General features: G+C 34.4%; 1 protein-coding gene across 13 annotated transcripts in view; it reads left to right on the plus strand.

Annotated features, from left to right (window-relative positions):
• The window catches only part of FOXP2 (forkhead box P2), a 531,942-nt gene that overhangs the window by 50,920 nt on the left and 459,928 nt on the right, over window positions 1–21,094 (plus strand). For 11 of the 13 annotated variants that reach the window (XM_079931101.1, XM_079931091.1, XM_079931108.1 and 8 more), the window contains exon 2: window positions 14,293–14,437. The exons of the other annotated variants lie outside the window; for them this stretch is intronic. The gene's annotated coding sequence lies outside the window, so the exon portion shown is untranslated. The remainder of the gene's footprint in view (window positions 1–14,292; window positions 14,438–21,094) is intronic. 13 annotated transcript variants of the gene reach the window in all.

The following is a 21,094-nucleotide window of genomic DNA, read 5'->3' on the forward strand; positions in this document are numbered from 1 at the left end:
TTTTATTCATGCCTCACACACATAGAAAGTGACGGTATTTGGAGAGTGCCTTGGGTTAACTTGTGGCCAGAGGTGATTGGCCTGAGGGCTCTGGCTGCCCCAGGCTCCTCTTGCCACCCTGAGGGCAGAAGGGATCAGCATCTTGGCATCCCTGTAACATATTTGTGACATATCAGGTGCTTTAGCACTCTTCTGTGACATGCACTGGTGTGTTTTCCCCCCGTGTACTTAGTTTCCACACCACGTTGTTTAAGATTTTTTACAAAAATAGTTACACTGAAACCTGGATTATATAGAGGACACATAACATTATAATTTCTGAGACGGATTTGAATCTTGCTCTTCACAATTTCCATGGACAGTTTCATTATTCTGGGTGGGGAACGTGTCTTATGTGGCCCAATATATCATTCTTCTTTCCCATCTATGTTCTGAATTAAATGAGAAATAAAAGAGAGGCCCATGTTTCCCAATAAGATTACCCTTCCTTCCCTGGCAAGAGGTGGAAGACCGAGAGACTGAGAGAAGACCAAGAACTTGCAGGGGTTATGTGAGTAAGCTCTCTACAGACTCTCAGGAAACAGCATGAGTGGGGAAGAAAATCACCAGTACCATTAAGTGATTGGCCATCATTAATTGTGGAGAGCTGTGAAAAGTAAAACGCTTTACATACCAGTAGAGAAAATAGAGCCTTATAAGGGGCTCTTACTAGAGCCTCTCTTATATATCCTGAAAGAGTACTTCAAACTGAAGTTTTTCCAGCTAATGATTTAGGAAATTGATCAGTATTTTATAAAATCATAAAAAAATCAGATTCTTCTTCTAGTTTTGGTTGACAGTAAGCTTAGAAAGCACAGATATTTCAGACACAGTATTGTTTATAGGTAAATATCAGTTTTCTTACTATTATAAATTCCAAAGAATCACTAGAACTTAAAAAGTGTATAAGCTATGAATTTTAAATGAGGGGGTGGATTAAAATTTCAAGGATCCAAGAACATTTAGAATAATTTCCAGAAGATCCATTTCAAGTAGAATAGTCTGGAAAAGTAAGAGCTTAACTTATAGATGGTATTATACCATTTATGTTAATCTAAAAATACCTCTTCAAAAGGAATTGGATGGCATTTGCTATATTAGTTCCACCTTAACTCAAGGCTCTCCGTCTATCTTCTGCCATATGGTCAGGTCTCAGCAAATGGTGTTTCCCTCTTTTCCTTTCTCCATGTTGGTTTGTAAATCATTTATAGGCTGAACTACTAGGCAAGTATTGCTGTTAATGAAAGATAAAATTAAATGTAACTGTTATGTATCCTTGAGAAAGCATACTGAAAGAAAAATTAAAATATTATTTTTTAAAAGCCCACTTTCAACTTAGAGAAATTAAGCTATGTCCCACAATATCCCCAAAATGATTGACAATCTTTTTAACATTTGAAAATATACTTTCTAGTACTACTTTAAAAGGCATAATTTATCAGAGTAATATTATAAAGCACTGTGATTAGATTCTCTTGAGGTTTAGTTTTCTTTCACAGTTTGCCCTTGCTCCTAAAAAGGAAGTGCTTTAGTGTATTGGTCAGGACAGGTTAGGTATGTCTCCTGGCCTCTGCACAAAACCATATGACCTACAAAAGATAACTGTGGTTACACCTGGAGAAGGGAAACAGTAACTATATTCAATATACAAAGGCTGTCAAAATGAAATACAGTACCTTTAGCATTTTATAGTTTGCAAAGCCCTATCATATATATTAACTTTGTGATTCCCCATAACAACCCTATCTTATATGTGTGTGTGTATGTATATATATACATATATATATGTGTATATATATATATGTAATATATGTGTGTGTGTGTGTGTGTGTGTGTGTATATATATATATATATGTAAAGCTCAGAGGTTAAATGACTTGACCAAGAATAACAAGTGGCTGATTTGTGAGACAGATCCAAATCCTCACATATTATGTCCAGTGCCATTCCCTCTATACTTTTCCACCTAAGAAGCAGATGTCATTTATGTAAATGCCAAGTATTCAATCAGGGACAATGACAAGTTTCACATAGCTAGATTTTGCTGGATTTAAGGCGCCTTGTAAGTGCTAAGACTATTCAACTGTATAACTGGCTACCACAGAAAGCAACGATGATTAGAAATGGTTAGGCAGAGGCTAGATGGCCATCTGTCGAGCTTGCTGTTGGACTGGATGACCTTTAATATCCTTTCCAATTCGGAGATTCCATGACTCTATGGTGATAATGATGCTGTTTCAGCGTGTTGCCAAGTAACATGTCTATTGTTTTTTCTGCCTGTCACACACAGCAGTGACAATAAATATCGTTTTCCTTATATGCCATGACAAATTTATATCATAGTGTCCTATTAGCAATTAGCATTCCCGAAGTTTCTTACCTTTATAATGTTCAAATCTATTCTAAAAATGCTGCCCAAAATTTCATTTTAAAAGGTGTGCAAATAAAATTCCTTTGATGGATGACATACCCTAAAGCAATATCCCTGATTCCTTCCCCTTTCTTTTGCTTTCAAGCTTCATCATTCACACCCTCCTCAATCTACCGTTGCCTGTACTGATTAATAAAATGACTCATTCATTCATCCACTCATTCTGTAGACATTCATTGAATCTATGAGCAGAGCACTCTTTGTAGTTAAGAAAATACAAGACAAGATTTAGAATCTTACTAGCTATCAGGGTGGTAAAGCAGAGGAATCAATTCATGTCAATTCAACATGTATTTATTAGGCAACAGACAGTAAGGTTACATAGTATCTGAATCAGATCCACCACCAAAAATGAATGAGTTGGTTTCTGAATCCAGATAAATTGACTAACTCTAGGAGGTACAAGGTTTACTTTATCTTACTCTTTGGCTATAAAGCAAATGAAACTCACCACTCTACAGAAGCTATCCAGTGTCAGACATAAATACATACAAAGGCAGAAACACATACACATAAAGGATGATCTTTTGCAGCTATAAAATACTTTATTCTTAGCTCAAGAAAACCCAAGTCCCTTGTGGAAGGTTTTGAATGCTTTCATTGACTTTTGCTGAACTCTTATATCTACAGCCAACTTACGTTTGCAATTGATGAATGAATGAGTTTAGTTCTAGTATGAATGTTGGTTAATATTTTGCTTATATTAAGGGGAAAGATATGAGTGAAATAACAAAGTTGTATATTGAAACTTAATCATAATATAATAATAATAATGAGATGAACTTAATAATTTATCATTTGTGTGAGTAACTCCTTTGCTGAACCAGATAATAGTTTTTGAATATTGGGAGAACATTTCCTCAGTTTTTTTGTGCTGTTCACATAAAAGATGTGGGCCTGTCACTTGGGCATTCACCTGGGCCTAATTATAGGAAAACTCACAACGTGGCAACTGGCTTCCATCAGAGTGAGCACGTGAGAGTGAAAAGACAGAAGTCAGAGTTATTTTGAAACCTAATCATAGAAATGAGATGCCATCATTTTGCCATATTCTGCTGATTAGAATCAAGGCACTAGATCCAGCCCACACTCCAGAAGAGGGGATTGCCTGGGACAGAGGTAGCAGAGGCTGGGATCACTGGGAATCTTTGAGGCTGCTATCACAGTATAAATCCCACTAGACTGCTTTCCTTGCGGTATCTACGACATATAACCAAGCCCAAAAATCTGAAAGTCATTTTCAATTTTCCCTCTCTTAGTCAATCACAAAGTGAAATGGACACTAATATAAATGTCTATCAAATATGGCCTCTTTGCTTCATCTCCTTTGGTATGGTCCTCCTTCAGATTTTCATTCCTTCTTATTTGGATTACTACTTTTTATTCATTCTTATGCCTATAGTTCCTTCAGTTCCTCTTTCTGTGCAAAATATTTGACACCAACTGTTCCCCAGTTCCACCTTCTATCCCAGGCTTTTATACAGCTTGTGGGGCTGCATCATTGAATTTCTAGTGCTAAACACAGCATCTGGAGATGGTGTACGTACAGATATTTTTGACTGAGTGATTAGGCGTTAGAGGCAGAATGGGAGTCAGTATTAAAAACTCCTTAAATATCCCAATGCCAATGAATCCTCCTTATTTTATCCTAGAATACTGGCTCTTTCTTCCATTGGGGAAAATGTTGAATCCATCTTTTTTCCTAATCACACATAGCTTCTTCTTGTCTTTTTTCCTGAGTCCTCATCTTTTACCTGTGATTTTTTGAAAGTGATCTTGACTTCTTTCTCCTTGGAACACCTCCATAATCTGACATATTATCATAAATACAAAATTGCCAAATGTATAGATGTGTGATTCTTCGCATAAGCTTTTTTATACAAAGTAATAAAAAAAGCTATTATATAATTTCACTGTGAAAACCAACTAAAATGTCCTTCTGAAAGGTGCAAATCATACTTTCTTTACAAAAAAGTGCTTTCTAGCACACATCTGCTATTTGCTGAGGTTATAAGTAATATCAGCAGCAGTAGCCGTTTAACTACCACCCAAAATTTCTTTTATTATTAATTCCCACTATGCTTCGAGTATTTTTTATCTGTGTAACAAATTGCATTCATTAAAGTAATAAAATAATAAATTGTTTCCACCTTTGTCAATCAAATAAAAATAAATGTCAACTGGAGCTTCTTAAGCTAACAAGTGAGACTTTTGACTTATCTGCTTTATATGTGTTAAAAATAAATTAAAAATAAAATATAGCAGAGTAATGGATAAAATTTGACTTAATTTTCAGAACCCTTATCTTGAGTGAAAAAATAATTTCCGTTTAAATTTTCGAAATCCTAAGGATGTGGTAAACGTATCATAGAGCAATATAGTGCAAGCAACTCTGGTTTGAAGACTCTTGGTGTGTATGTACTCTATAAATATCGTAATCAGCAGCATTTTAAAATTAGAAAAATTGTGAGATTATTGGAGTACCATCTAATGTGCAGTGAGATTTTCTAGCAGGTGCTAGTTTAAAAAAATTTAAACTGTAAAAAGATTGAGTAGATATTTCAAGTTTATTCTCCACTGATAAGCTTTAAATGGTCAGTTTGGCTTGTTCAACTTTAATTTAATTATTAAAAACAGGTAACACGTAATACTTCATAGCTTACTGTGTCTCAGCCACTTTAAGGGTATGAAGAGATAGTTATGTTTTTAACCCCCAACTAAGCAAGGTGGGACCTGTGACAGATGGCCCTTCGTTTGTCCCAGTGTGCCACATAATTGGTACTGGTTTTTATGTGTATGTAGTTATGAAAAAGTTTGAGAAGCAGGGCCTTAAGTATCCATTTTCCCTTTTCAAGAATCAGTCACACCAACCAGTTTCTTAGTGTTCTTCTAGAAATAGTGATGCATATATAAACATATATGTATCTCTATATGTCACTTTTTCACAGATGGTAATATAAACATATACACTTTGATGTATCCTGCTTTTTTCACTTAACAGTGTACCTTGGAAATTGCTCTCTGTCAGTACATCAGTATGTATAGTGCTGCTCTGTTGTTTTTTTTTTCTGCTGCATAATGTTGCTTATTAAATAGATATATTATCTTTATTTACAAGTGGTACATTTTTAAGAAGCTTTGTTAATATCTGCCTAAGATAGGTGTATATTCTTTATATGATATCTACCTCAGCAAGAACAACTTTTCAAACTTAAAATTGCAGTGGTTTATGTCACTGATGGTCACTTTCACTGTTGAGGTTTTCCTAGATATCAATTTTCCCTCCTTGGCTGGACTATTGTGTTTCTAGCTGGGTTTTTTTTATTGTACAAGCAGAATGTTTTTGATCAGATTGTATTTACAGGACAGCCTGGAACTGCAGCATTCTGTCAAGTATATCACACACATTTAAAATATTGTCTAAATATTTATTCACATGATGGATTACTGTGGCTCACAAAAGGCAGTTACGACCTATTGAGTAAATAATTTTAGTTTTTAAACATTTGGAAAGGCTTTGAAAGGGTCATAATAACGTCTCATCTCAGTTGTGAGAAACAGCCACTGAATACCCTTGCTTTTTTCTTTAAATGGTATTTTAATTCTTTAGTGTTTAAGCAACAAGACAGGAAAAAAAAAAAAGAAAAAATGGAAACAAATTGTCTGCAGATATAGTCTTTCTTTCTTCCTTCCCATGATACTATTTCTCCATTATGAAAAAACAGACAAACAAAATCAAGTCAAACAAACAAAAGAATATTGCAGCAGAGTTTAAAGGTTCTTGGAGGCTAAAACAAAATTCCAAAGATGTACGATGGAAATTGCAAAAACATTTAAAATAAGTGGATGTATTTCACTCAAATTTGAAAGGTTAATTTTTATAATAAACTGTGGTTTGATTTAAATGTCTTTTGTGAAACTTCTGTTTAAAAAGTAGTTTATTTCTAAGTCAGCTTGAAAACTGTGCACTTCATGCTACTTCTGTTCTTTCAAAAAGGAGACGAGGTTTTTATTCTTAATAATTAATTTAAACTTATGTACGTGTGTGTGATTTTCTTTTTTCAATCATGTGGCACCAGGTTCTTTTATTTATAATTCAGAGGTTGCTTGAACTTTACAAACCTTTTGCATTTATTTGAGATTAATTTGTTATTTCTAAAGAAAGTGAGGAAAATAGTTTGTTTTTCCATTCGATATTAAGTTTATCTAGACATTGTAGGTTTGTGATTGTAACATCTTTTGACAAGCAAATTAGACCATAGAAAGAGCATCCAACTTGGAGCTTGGGGCATGTGGTGCTACCTTCTGCAAATATAACTCAAAAACAAGTCATTCTGTTCAGTAAGGGGTCATGTTCAGACTCGGGTTCTTTACCTTGGTGTGCAAGGGAAAAAGTAGCCTCTTAAAGAAAATTGTAATCTCAGAATGTCAGAAAAATGTGCCTCTCTAAATTGAAGCTCAAAGTAAGAGAGATTAAGATACCCATGCCTACAATTTCATTATTTTTAAGATCTAAAATTACAACTTGAATGTAAAAATGGTTAAGGAAAACAATTACGGTAGTAGAACTCCAACAGAGTAGTTATTTAGGTTATTATTACAGCAACTAGAATTATTAATCCTGTGAAAATTTTGCTCTAAAATAATACTGTGATTAAAATTCAGTACCTGGCATCTCACAGTGTGTCAGCATGGTGAAAAGAACTGTTCTGAGATGATCAATTGAACACATTACTTTTGCATGTCAACATTTCTATTTTCCTTATCTAGGACTGATAGGTAAAATAGCCCAATATATACACATCTTGGGATTTCAATGTATGGATAAAGATGAGGGAAGGCCTATTGATCACTGTTTAATTCATATTGTCATTTTGAGCACACGCTTCTACAGATGGTGGAGTTTTGACTGCCCATCATAGCACCAATACCTTTGAGACAGCTGTTGCAGATAAACCTCTTTTACATGCTTTAGGTCAAGAGTAGTCAAACCTGTTACAGCACCTGCTTTTGCATATGTAAATCTGTTGTTTTGTCATTGTGTTAAACAAGAAGAGGTAACAGTCTCTTGTGGTTGTAAATAAGTCTGGAACATTGCCTACATGAAATGAAATCCAGCAAAAAGGCAACCGTGATTTCTGTTGTGTAGTCATGGGAGGTTTCTTCTGTTTGGGGCTTTGTTTCTGGAAGACTGCCCGTAATTCGGAGGGAGGGTAGAGAGGCAAGTTTATGTTTGGAGGCAAGAAGAGGGAAGGTGTTTGCTGTCATTGACTGTGGGGTTGTTGTGAAGTTTGACATGCCCAGAAGCTACCAAATGCCACGTGGGGCCCCCCTGCTGCATACCTCGGTTTTCATCATCTGGTGAGCCCGCAGCAGGATTTCCAGGCACTGGAGTCGACAACATGTCTACTTTGGTTTGGAGCTGATTGATCCACGGAGCAGAACTTGCTTGTGGGATCTTCCCTTGCTATAGAACGACATAAATGATTGAAATGCTTTCTTTAGGAAAAACAAAATTATCATTTGTTTACGGACCTTAACTGCTTATGGGGAAGAAATTGTCAAATAGTAATGCAAGTAGAGTTTGCTGGAAACTTTCACTAATGTTTGTGAATTATTGTCTTCTTCAACTTTGACATAAATAAAAGTGGGAAAACACAATTAGGGAGGAAGAGAGGGTGAAAAGAAATTCTTATTTACTGTGTCTCTTTAAAAGGTGAGCAGCATGTAATAAAAATGGCACCTCAAGATTTGCAAAATGACTGAAGATTTTACTGTGTTGCCATAGATGGCTGTGGGGCAGAAAAAGGAAATACTAGAATTGATGAACAAATGTTGCATGCTGTCATTTTATATTACATATTTTACTGTGAAGTTGTTCCTAATTTTCATTTTTGAAAAAATAGTGCAGAATGCGTATACCATAGAAGGTAATGTTATAAATTTGTTAATTGTGTTAATTATGTTGAAGTTTGTTTATTCTGACATGGATTTACGATAAGCAGGTATAAAAAATATAATTTTCTAGCTTTGGGAGAAAAATTAAAAATTCTTCCCTGACCTTTTAACCTTGTCAAATGATTTCCCTGCTCTTGACACGGTGCATTATATTTGCAAAGGTTGGAAGTTAACTCTTCAAGGTACCAGACATCATTTTTATTGGGATATTAATTCTCAGAGGTGCTAATCTCATCAAGATTTGTGGGCATTTTCTTTCATAGGCCATTCTGATTTGTAGCTCTTTCTTTTCACAGCAGTATTAAATACCAAACCTTCTCTGATATGGAAGTTCATTAGAGATATGTCTTTGATGGCAGCCCTTTCCTGGCTTCAGTTTCAAATACCTTGATGTAAAGCTTAAGAAGCCATTGTGTTGTAAGCCCTCCTTGATGTGCCTTATTTAGATCTGCATAGTAAATCAAGGAAAGTAAATAACAAGGCAGCAGATGGAAGCATGGAGATAAGGCCAGTGAACAATTGTATTTGTATTTTGTTATGATGTTGACAGGAGCTAAAATTCACTAATCTAGTTCAACTGATCTGCATTTCAAAGAAATCTCATTTAGCAGCAACTTGAAGGTTTGTAGGATAAAGTTCTTTTATTGCAGCCTTTATTGCATTCTTTGCTAATTTATCTGGTCAAGATTTAGCCTTGCTTACTTAAAGCTGCAAGCATGTTACAAGGAGTCTTAAATACTATGAAAGCATTAATGTCTAGACTATGAACTGAAGGTAATTACATATCCAGCCCTGAATAGGGTACATTTAGAAAATACTGTTGTCCAAACTCAATTGTCAGGGCAATATAGATAAGGTAGTTTTTTTTTTCCCGTCGCCTGCTCGTTTGTTCTGAGATTTTTTTCTACTTCATAAGTAAGCTAATATACAATCAACTACTCAGAAATTGTGTACAGAATGAGTCGATCTCTTTTAAATGTGAACCTAGTGATGCTGATACTGGTTGTGCCCTTTTGAGAGTGGATGATTATTAGTTTTGGAAGTCTGATATCCTCATTTGACTCTGCAGTTATAAACATGTATAATACATAAGTGAAATATGTTTAATGTGAAATTTAAAGTGTTGTAATAAGCATACTTTGAGGTGACATACACAAATATTGGTATTTTCTAATTTTGATTATAGTGTATGTTATTTAACGGAAATTAGTTATTTTCAAATACAGTTAGAGAAATTAAATATTATATGTGTATATTTACCTATCAATTAAATTTTGGGTAAATTTGGCTTGCATTGGTTTCAAAAGGAAAGTGAGCTCAAGTTCCGTCTCTGCCACTCACACCCTCTGAGATCTTGGATAAATTTCTCTCTTCTGTAAATCTCTCCTGTAAACTGGAGGGAAAGCCAGAGGCACACAAAATTTTCCCTGTTAGAAGATCCAATAAATAAATAAATATTTTGGTATATATTTAAGAAAACTTGAGTGTTCTTGAGTAAAGAGAAGGTTTGAGATAAAATTCTGAAGATATATAAACCATGATTAATTTGAAGAAGGGTCAGAACCGTAATATTCAAGTGAAGATGTTTAAGAGGCAGTAGAGGATAAAGAGCTGAGCCAAAGAGAAGGTGGAAAATTGCGTTCATAGGATGTTTTAGGCAATACAATTAAATAGCAAGCTTTTCGCAAAATGTAAATGGTTGTATAACAAAAGATTTTGTATTGTGTTGGTTGCTCAGAACTCAGACCACACTTTCCTTAAGAAGCCATGTTATATACACATGGCTTTTAAGTCAAAGGCTAGCCCTTCAATTTAACCTTGAGGTCAAAAAGGAGTGCTTTATGTCCTTAGCTTGCAAATATTATTATATTTATTATTTTTTAAAATATGAAATTTGTTACTAAATCTTAAAAATTGGATTTGTCTCTCTTTGTTTCTGTTTCTCTCCCTCTCTCTCTTCTCTCTCTCTCTCACATACACACACACACACACACACACACGTGCACAGCTTTTCTAACTTCTCTTGAAAACTCACATTTGGCAGGGCTAAGACTGCATTCCTGTGGAGCAAATGCAGGAGCATATGCAGTAATCTGATGGGGGTTAAAAAACACCTCCTTAGAGCCTTTGCCACAGTACCCTACAACTTTCTTTTATCTTGCACCTAGCTGCTCTACACTTTTATCTTTGGGTATTTTATTTTGTGATCCTTATGATATATTTGACGTTTATCATATTATTCTTTCTAGTAATATTTGCCTTGAAACCTATCCACTACATGCAACAATTTTTATAAGTGAAACATGCTTGGATTACAAATGAGATACCAGGAACAGGTTGCCTCTCACTCTACTGGGTTTGGATTTCCCTGCCTTGTCTTCCGTTGCCTGTGAATTCTTGCAGGACTTCACTTTCTCCTTAACTGTTGGTTGCTTCCTTGGTCTTGGAGTTAAGACTGGAGGAAGTGGGGACAGATAGGAGATTGTATATTCAGTAGGAACTTTCGATCTGCAGGTCAGGAGAGAGGTGTGGACTGGATATACACACCTGGGAATCATTTGCAATAAATTGTGGTTATTGCAAGAACTGGAGCGCAGATTAGGAAAAGAAGAGGACTAGAATGAAGTCTTGAGAAAACTGACATTGAGGAAATACATGTAAGAATAGGAACTAGCAGACACTGAAAAAAGGAGGTCTCAGAGGTAGGAGGGGAATCAAGAAAGAGGGGTGTCATGTAGGCCAAAGGTAGAGTTTTATGAAGGAAAGAATGAAAACTAAGCTAAATGAATTAGCAAAGTTAAGCAAACCAAGAATTAAGAAGTCACATTGGATTGGTCAGCTAGGAGATAATTCCTTTGTTGATGATGAAATGTTTAGCTTCAAGGATGTGAGGGCTTCCCTGGTGGCGCAGTGGTTGAGAGTCCGCCTGCCGATGCAGGGGACACGGGTCCGTGCCCCGGTCCGGGAAGATCCCACATGCGGCGGAGCGGCTGGGCCCGTGAGCCATGGCCGCTGAGCCTGCGCGTCCGGAGCCTGTGCTCCGCAATGGGAGAGGCCACAGCAGTGAGAGGCCTGCGTACCGCAAAAAAAAAAAAAAAAAAAAAAAAAAAAAAAAAAAAAACGTGAGGATTTAATAAACCCTTGACCTTCTCTGTGAATGTACTGATGTTAAAAGAATGGAATGTTGTTCATCCCAATCCCAATAAAATAGTTTTGTCATGTAACAGCATCATAGAAAACAAGAAAAAGAGTAACTTGTTGATAAAAAGAAATAATCATGTAAATGAATTATAATAAATTAATGATACTTTGGAGGAATAAAGTTGCCATCTAAACTGGGACACTTTTGAGAAGAAAAGTGGTAGCTGTTAATAATGAATGTTCAATCTGATTATATAGTTCACAGTTTTTTGAGTGCTAGCTCTGTACCAGACACTGAGATGAGTTCTTTACGAGTTTATTTGATTTAATGAGTAAGGGTTTCAGTTGCCAACACTAACAATTATTTCTTTGTATATACTGAATTCACTGACAAAAATGTGATACATAATTTTGATGTCTTTACTGACCTTAACTCTATTTTTTTTAAAAAAAGCTGGTACCCACTATATACCAAACTGTGTCCTAGGGAATGGGGAGATGAAGATGATTAACGCATAGTTCCCATTGTTAACAGTCTACCAGTGGAGTTGAGAGAATCTGGGAACACATTTCAATGTAAAGTGTCATGATGATAGTGTAGTTTCTGAAGACCCTGACTAGTATTTTAGTACATTATGTCCTGTATTTTTTAAGCTTAAGATTATAGTGTATTTGAACATGGCAAGGTAGAGTTTGCTCTTTGTAAAAAGTTTTACCAATGGAATAGACAAGGTATAGCTAATTGTACATATAAGTGGGTTTTTTCCTATCACAGAAAGTATATTCTTTTTTTTTTTTTTCCTCCTCTTCCACTCTCTCACAGAAAGTATATTCTATGTATATGTATATATATGTGTGTGTGATACATGGGGGGAGGGAGAGAGAGAGAGAGAGAGAGAGAGAGAGAGAGAGAGAGAGAACGATCAGTTCTTTATCACAAAGGGATGCATTTCCATATCTATAATGTAATTTTAGCCGCACTCAAACGGAATATTCTGTGAAGGGTCTGGCATATTTCTCTGACACATCTGGTAGATATGTATGGCATTAATTAGCATAGGTATTGCTATAAATGACATGTCAGTCCAGGACAACAAAAAGTATTTGTTACTGATGTCAATCATTCACCCTTTGTCAGTTCAAAAGGCTTCCCTAAAGGAATGTGCATTGATCTGCACTGATCCAAAATATAGCAAAATCATTTCTGTGTTCTTGAAACTAAGGTAGAACTACCTATGTTTGAAAAGCCATATGGAAATATTCATATAGAATGCATGTTGATAAGTTTTAGTAGTAAGACTATTAAGTTAGGCCAAGATTAGTTGTATCTTTCTAAAAGAAAATATACCAGTTTTCTGTAATCCTAAAATCTAGTCTTGAGTGAGTTTTCTCCTTCAATAGCTTTAATTTTTGATAGTCAAATTTCTGTTCGTTTCACTTTGAAATAATTTTGAGGTGTTCCAGGTAGATACTTACAAGTACCCCTGACTCTGATTAAAATCAGAAGGGGCTCACGTAAGTATCAGTTTGTGACCAGATGGATGGCTTAAAGAGACATTCTTCTGCCCACATACATTTTGGTTTTTGTATTTAGCTATTCCTATACAGCTATTAATTGGCTTCATTTGTTTACTATATTGCCACTATAGTTTTTTTGGAATAGTAATCACAAGTGTAATAGTTTTAAATTTCTGAACGAAAACTGGCTTTAAAGTGCTAACAGACACATTTCCCCCATCTGTATTTTATTTCCAAATTTCTCTAAATGTTCCCCCTACATTCTAATTTATTATTTAATGGAAAGCAATATGAATGACTTAAAGATAAGGCAAGAGAGTGTGATCCAGGGTATGGCACAAGTTGAAGACATTTATCTTGATATTTCATTTTAATGAGGCAGAAAATATCCGTTATTAGAAAACTACAATTTGATGAAGTTTGTAGAATACAATTAACTCCTTTAAAGTTATGTATGTTCATACCACCAAAGATCAAATAATCATATATTATGTTTCTGTGTTCTTGTGAAGGTAGGATGTGTTGCAATTTTAGATTAATGGATTTCTTAGAGAGTTAACATCAAACCATATTAAAAATGTACTCCTGTTATAGGCTTTAATTTGACCAACATGCTCTGTTTGAATAGCAGTTCCCAACCTTTGTACCATCTCCCAAATTCTTACTCTAGATTTCTTGCCCTGCCTACAGGCCCTTTGCTATCTGTTTCTGGTCTGTCTCATGCTCTTGAAGTCATCTTTTTTATTATTCCATTAAAATTTTTTTAAATGGATTTCCCTTTACACTTTTCTAATCATCCTGTAATTCTTTAGCCCTAAGACATTAAAATGAATGAGTAAAAATATTTGATACCTAATCATCTCTGCCAGTCCATTCAAACTCATGGATTTGCAAAATTATGTTAAAGTCTTTTAAAAATACATTTGAGTAGGCTTTTGTAGTCATTTGGATTTTGAATATTAATTTTCTCTTGCTGTGCTGCTTAACCATAAAAATGAAAAAGAAGATAGATGTGGGTTTCTTTTAGTGGTGTTAATTTAAACTACTTGATTTATTTATTGTAATATGCAACAATGGCAACTCCTATTTTCTCTGTTCACCTCAGATCCAAGAGAAAATAATGAGAAACCGCCACCCCCCAGCACAATGAGAAAAAAGTTTGATGCATTTTGTAATAATTGATTAAAAGTATAATTTCCCCCTAGATCAAACAAATAATAGAAGTCTGTTGAAGCTTTGTCCTGACCTATTCTGGAAGTAGAAGAATACCCTGGAGAAAGGAGCATTGTAAGCACAAAGAATAAAACTCCTCAATCCTGGGAGAGAGAATTAAAGTCTAACCCTCCATATGTAAGTCATCTGCACTCTATATTTTCCATCTCTCAGTTTTTGTGGCTATTCAGGTGTTAGTAATAGAAAACTATGCGATGACAATATTCTTTGGATTTTTTTTCTCTACAAAATATACGGGTGTTTTGGTAGGTAACTTAAATTTCTATTTGTGTTAACATTTTCTAACTAATAACATAGGGTGATGCCGTACAATAATAACATTTAATGCAAAATGGATTAGTTTTAATTTTACCTTCTGGCAGAGAACTGTTAAGAATTTTGAGAGTATTCTGATGAAAAGAAGGTAACTTCATTTGATTTAATATGTGCAATTGTGCCAGCATAATCCCTTTATGCGCTAAACTTTGATTCTCTCTTTTTCTTTTGTATTTCTTCATATCTGAGAATAAGGCTATCTTAACATATCTATTTAAGTACACCTTCCAGTAAGAGAGACGTTAAGTCCTTTTTTCACTTTGCATGGTGAAAATGAATTTGACTGAATTTGTATCCATAATCTACTATAAAATATATATAACTTCTGTCAGCTCAGTGTATTGGAAAGACTGATTTCCTATTTTGTCAGGAAGAACTTAAAAGATGTCTGTTAATGATTTTATAGAAACATAGAATTCAGTTGCTGTTCAGAAAGTGGTAGAAAGAATGATGACTAAAGGCAACGCTTGTTTTAGGAAAATTATTTAGGAAGAAATTTCTTATCATCACTACCTTTATCTGGAAAGTTACCTCGTGCAGCATCCTTGTGATAAGGCACTTGATATGTGAGGTAATGGCTTAACTGCCAGAAATCTGACTTTTGCTTATAATTGATAACACTTTTCATTCATCAGTGAAAGAACTCAGTGATAGAGTATTGTTTTGGTTTTAAAAGGTCCAAATTATGCAATAGAAAATGAATGCTTATTAGAGTTGAATAAAACCAAATCATACATTCTCCCAATTATTTCCAGAACTGAAATATGAACCTTTACAGGTTTTGAATGTGATATTCTTAATCACATAGTATCTGACAAAGCTGTCAAAGTAGTCTACAGTGAGAATTCTTCAACATTACTAGGTTCATGTTTAATCTTGTTGGTTGGAACATCTGATAGAGCCAGGAAACACTGTTGCCATTCCTGACAATCTATAATTGTGAGTTAGGAATCTTGAATTTAGCAGAAACTATGCATAAAAAAGAAACTTTTTTGGTTTTAGCAGTTCAGTTCAAAATTTTTCCATCATTGAACTAGAATAGACAACTTGGAGAAAGACTACAGACATTAGTATTGCTTTCATGACATGAAACAGTTGCTTTTCACTTAAAACATTAATTTTTATTATTGAGAAGTGTGATGAAACTTTAAAGAGTTATTTAAATTTGATAAGTCAGTAGTGAACTCTCATTTACTGGTTTGAGTTTGATGACAAATTGGAAAATATTGTCATTCACAGAAAAAATTTTCTCATCTTCTGCTCTACAGCAATGAAATTGGATAAAGTATGGCAACATGGTCGAATCTCCTAAGCATAATGTTGATAAAAAACACCTAGACCCAAAAGAATAATACTGTATGATTTATTTTATATGAAGTTCCAAAACTAGACTTTAGTGTTTAGGGATGCAAGAAGCGATTACAACAAAACTAAAGATAATGGTTAAGTTGTATATAGGTGGTAGAAATTGGGGTGGAGGTTCCAGGAGCTTCTGGCATATCAGCAACATTTTGTTTATTCACTAGGCTGGTGGTTGCATGGATATTTGCTTTATGAAAAACCATCAATGAGAAATTACGTGCTTCTCTACTAAGATCAGGAGCAAAGTAGAATGTCCCCTCTTAACAGTCCTATTCAGTATCATACTGGAAATCCTAGCCAAGGTAGTAAGATAAGAAAGGGAAATAAAAGGCGTACAGATTGGGAAGCAAGAAATGCAATTGTCTATTTGCAGATGACATGATTGTCTATGTAGAAAATCCAAAATAATCAACCAAGGAAAGCTCCTGGTATTAATAAACAATTATAGCAGGGTAGCAGAAAACAAGATTAATATACAGAAGTCAATTGCTTTCCTATATGTGAACAATGAACAACTGGAATTTTGAAATTAAAAATACAATACCATTGTATTAGCATCAAAAAAAGAAACACAGGAATAACTTTAACAAAATATGTACAACAACAATATTAGGAAAACTACAAAATTCTGATGAAAGAAAATCAAAGATCTAAATAAATGGAGAGGTAGTCCATGTTCTTGTCTAGGCATACTCAAATATGGTTATGATGTCAGGTCTTCTTAACTTGAAGATTATAGATTCAACAAAATCCCGATCAAATCCCTGTAAGTTATTTTGTGAATATTGATAAACTGATCTTAAGTTTATATGGAAAAGCAAAAGACCCAGAATAGACAACACAATATTGATGAAGAAGAACAATGTCAGAAGACTGACACTACCTGACTTCAAGACATTTTTTAAAGTTACAGTAATCAAGACAGTATGATATTGCTGAAATAATAGACAGATCTTTGTAACAGAATAGAGAATCTGGAAATAGACCCACGCAAGCATAGGCAGCTGATCTTTGACAAAGGAGTGAAGACAGCTCAGTTGAAAAATGACAGTGACTTCAAAAAGTGGCACTGGAACAGCTAACTGGACATCCATATGCAAAAAAAAAGAAATTTAGACACAAAATTTATACTTTTTACAAAAATGAATTAAAAATGAATCATAGAGCTAAGTGTAAAATGTAAAACTATAAAACAGCTGGAAGGTAACATAGGAGAAAATCTAGAAGTTGATTTTTTAGATAAAACACCGAAAGCACAATCCATGAAAGAAAAAACTGGTAAGTTGGGTAAGTTGTACTTTATTAAAATGAAAAACTTCTATTCTGAGAAAGACACTGTTAAGAAAATGAAAAGATAAGTCAGACTGGAAGAAAGTGTTTGTAAAACACATATCTGATAAAGGAGTTGTATCCAAAATATACAAAGAACTCAACTATAAGAAATGGATCTCACCAAAGAAGATATACAGATGGCAAAAAAGCTTATGAAAAGATGCTTGGCATTTATTTCATAAGGGAATTGCAAATTAAAACAACAAGATACCACTACATGGGCTTCCCTGGTGGCGCAGTGGTTGCGAGTCCGCCTGCCGATGCAGGGGACACGGGTTCGTGTCCCGGTCTGGGCAGATCCCACATGTCGCGGAGCAGCTGGGCCCGTGAGCCATGGCCGCTGAGCCTGCGCGTCCGGAGCCTGTGCTCCGCAATGGGAGAGGCCGCAACAGTGAGAGGCCCGCGTACCGCAAAAAAAAAAAAAAAAAAAGATACCACTACACACCTATTAGAATGGCTAAAATTCACAACACTGACAACACCAAATGCTGCCAAGGATGTGGAGCAAGCAGCAAGGACTGTGATTCACTGGTGGTGGAATGGATATAGCTTCTTTGGAAAATAGTTTGGCAGTTTATTATGAAGCTAAACATGCATACAGTATTCACTATTATACAACCTAGTAATTGCATTCCTGGGTAGTTACCCAGATGAGTTGAAAACTCATGTCTATGAAAAATTTGCACAAGAATGTTTATATAAGCTTTATGCATAATTGCCAAGACTTGGAAGCAACCAGGATGCCCTTCAATAGATAAATGGAAAAACAAACTGTGATATAGTTATACAATTGACTGTTATTCAGTTGATGAAAAGAAATGACCTATTAAGCTACAGAAAGACATGGAGGAACCTTAAATGAATATCACTGAGTGAATGAAGTCATTTGAAAAGGCTACATCCTGTGATTCCAACTATATGACATTCTGGAAAAGGCAAAACTATGGAGACAGTAAAAAGCTCAGTGGTTGCCAGGGGTTGAGGAGAGGGAAGGACGAATAGGCAGAGCACAGGGGATCTTTAGGGTGGTGAAACTATTCTGTATGGTACTTTAATGATGGATACATAGCATTATGTATTTGCCAGCTGTACAACTGTAGAACTATACAACACAAACAATAAACCGTAATGGGAACTCTAGACTTTAATTCATAACTATGTTTTAATATGGTTCATCAGTTGTAGCAAATGTACCACAGTCATCCAAATGTTAATAACAGTAGAAACTTTATGTCTATTGGGAATGGGGAAGAAGATATATATGGGAACTCTGTACTTCCTGTTCAATTTTCCTGTAAAAGTAAAACTGCTCTAAAAAATTAAGGCTTTATTTTAGATATGTTTCTGCATGTCTAATATAACTGAAAAAAAGAATTAAAAAAGCAATCTCAATGATTCTGTTAAGTAGAGTTCTGAGAAAAGGTGAGATAATTTCATATTTGATCTGTCTACTCTGAATATTCAAAATTTTTTTAAAAGATAGGGTCTTAAAATCAATATTTTGTGATATTATAAAGTAGTGTGTTTTACTTGGAGAAAGTGCTAAGATCCATAGAGGGGAACCTCTGCTTGCATATGTTTAGTAACTTTTAATGACAATTTATTTATGTAGTATAAACTTGTCTTAAGATAGATATTTCAATTTTGAATTTAAAAATGGATATTTGTTTTACAGTATAACCAAAACCCATTCTATAGTAATGAACTACTGATCTTTACTGAGTTGTTTGTAGCTTCTTTCCTTAAATTTTAATGCATTTTATGCAATGGTCCGTCATCCTCAGACACACTTGCTTTTACACAAGTGGGACTTTAATTTGTTGATGTTAATATTAGTATATTGTAAAAGAAATGAAAAACAAATGCACTATGTATTCTTTCTTTGAATAGAAATTTTCAAATATAGTTTTAGTTCAAGGAGTACCAGATATAGTTTTCTTTCTAGTCTCTTTAAAATTTTTCTCGCTTTTCTTTTTTCTCCCTCCCATCCTCTTTTTCCTCCTTATTTTCTTTTTTCTTTCTCAGTATATTCTACCATCTAATTTTCCAAGGAGTGAATATGATCTTATTTAACTGGTTGACATGAACAGAAATCAGGAATTTATTATTCATTAAAATGAAATTTAAAGATCCCCCTTTTCTTCAGACTCTGGATATAGCTAGGCTCAACACAAATGTCTATGGAGAATGCATCTGTTGCTATTACATTTTTTTTGTTTCTCTGAAAACTTGGCATTTGTAAAATATCTATGATTTTGATTTGTCTTGGCCAAAACCCAGATTACCAGGGAATTAAATTTTGAACATATTCAACTAAGAATTATCTTTGTAGCAACTTTTCCTTTGCCATATTGAAATTTTGGGAATAAAATCAGATTTTGTTTTAAAAACCAGCTATGTTTCTTCATAGTGCCAAAATGAATTTTTTTCTATGTTAAAGTGATACAAAGCAATACTTACAATCGACCTAAAACTTATTTTAAGCATACTATGGAGGAAAGAGGCTCATTTTTGCATTTGACAGACCTGGGTTTGCTCTGCCACGTATTCTTTTTATAATGATCTTGGGTAAGTTTTGCATGTGCAAAAAATAATAATAACTTTCTTATAGGGTTTTGTGAAGATTAAAAGATCAAACTTAAAAATACCTGGCACAGAGTAGACACTTAATGGTAGTAGTCTCTCTTGCCCTACCTATGTATGTAGAAATGTGTGTGTACACATAAGTGTGTGTATGTTTGCATATATGTATGTGTTTATATATACATGTATGTGTATTTATCTCTGTGTTTCTGTCTTTTTCTCTCTCTACCCATTTATGTGTCTCTATTTATTCCCTATACCTCTTCGATTTTAAGACAAGACAGTAAAGACAAAACTTCTTATTAAACACAAAATGGATGGTAACCTCCAAATCCATTTGAAGGACCAGTTAGCTAACCACTGAGTCCACTTCCAAGTTAATGACGCAAAGTGATATCTGGGAAAAGGGACTGAGTATTCCTGGGATGAATAACTCTTTTTAGTGGGTGTCTCGATGATCTAGTTTTGTGGAGTTGACGATTCTACCCATGCAACCATTATTACTTAAATACTTCATTTTGATTATAGCCCAGTGGAATGCATAAAGGAGCAACAAAGTTGCCTTGGGTTTTAAAGAATTAGTTTGAAGGTATATTTTCTCCTAAAGACCATTTCTGCTGAACTCTCTCAAATGTTGAATGATTTTTATTACTGTACAGCTTAAAAGGCCCAAATTATCTTTTTGCAAATAAGAGTGTACTGTTTTTCTATATATAGAGTGTATTTTAGTAAACATTTTACCTAAAATAAACACCCATCAGCCATCTCAGATACTTAAGCTATATATAAAAGCATTTGTTAATCAGCTGATCTGGGCAAATGGTTAAGAATGTTTTTCACTGAAAAATATTTTAAAGATTCTCTTCATTCTAGAATACAAAGTCATAGCTTTCTTTAAGATTTTTATTTTAAAATATTGTAGATATACAGAAGATAACACAATAGGCACTCACATATTCAAATTTGACATACGTGAATATTTTGTTATATTCAGATCTCTCTCTTTTTAAGAAATACAATACCATGAATATAGCAAAAGCTGTGTGATCTCATCCTGTTCCTTTTTCTCTCTCTAGAGGTATTTACTATACTGAAGTTGGTTTTTATCTGTATTCTTACACTTTTTATGTGATTTTAAAATTTATGTGAGTGACATCATATTAAATTTGCCCTTCTGAAAAA

Source organism: Stenella coeruleoalba, assembly GCF_951394435.1.
Source record: "Stenella coeruleoalba genome assembly, chromosome: 9".
Classification (NCBI taxonomy): Eukaryota; Metazoa; Chordata; class Mammalia; order Artiodactyla; family Delphinidae; genus Stenella; species Stenella coeruleoalba.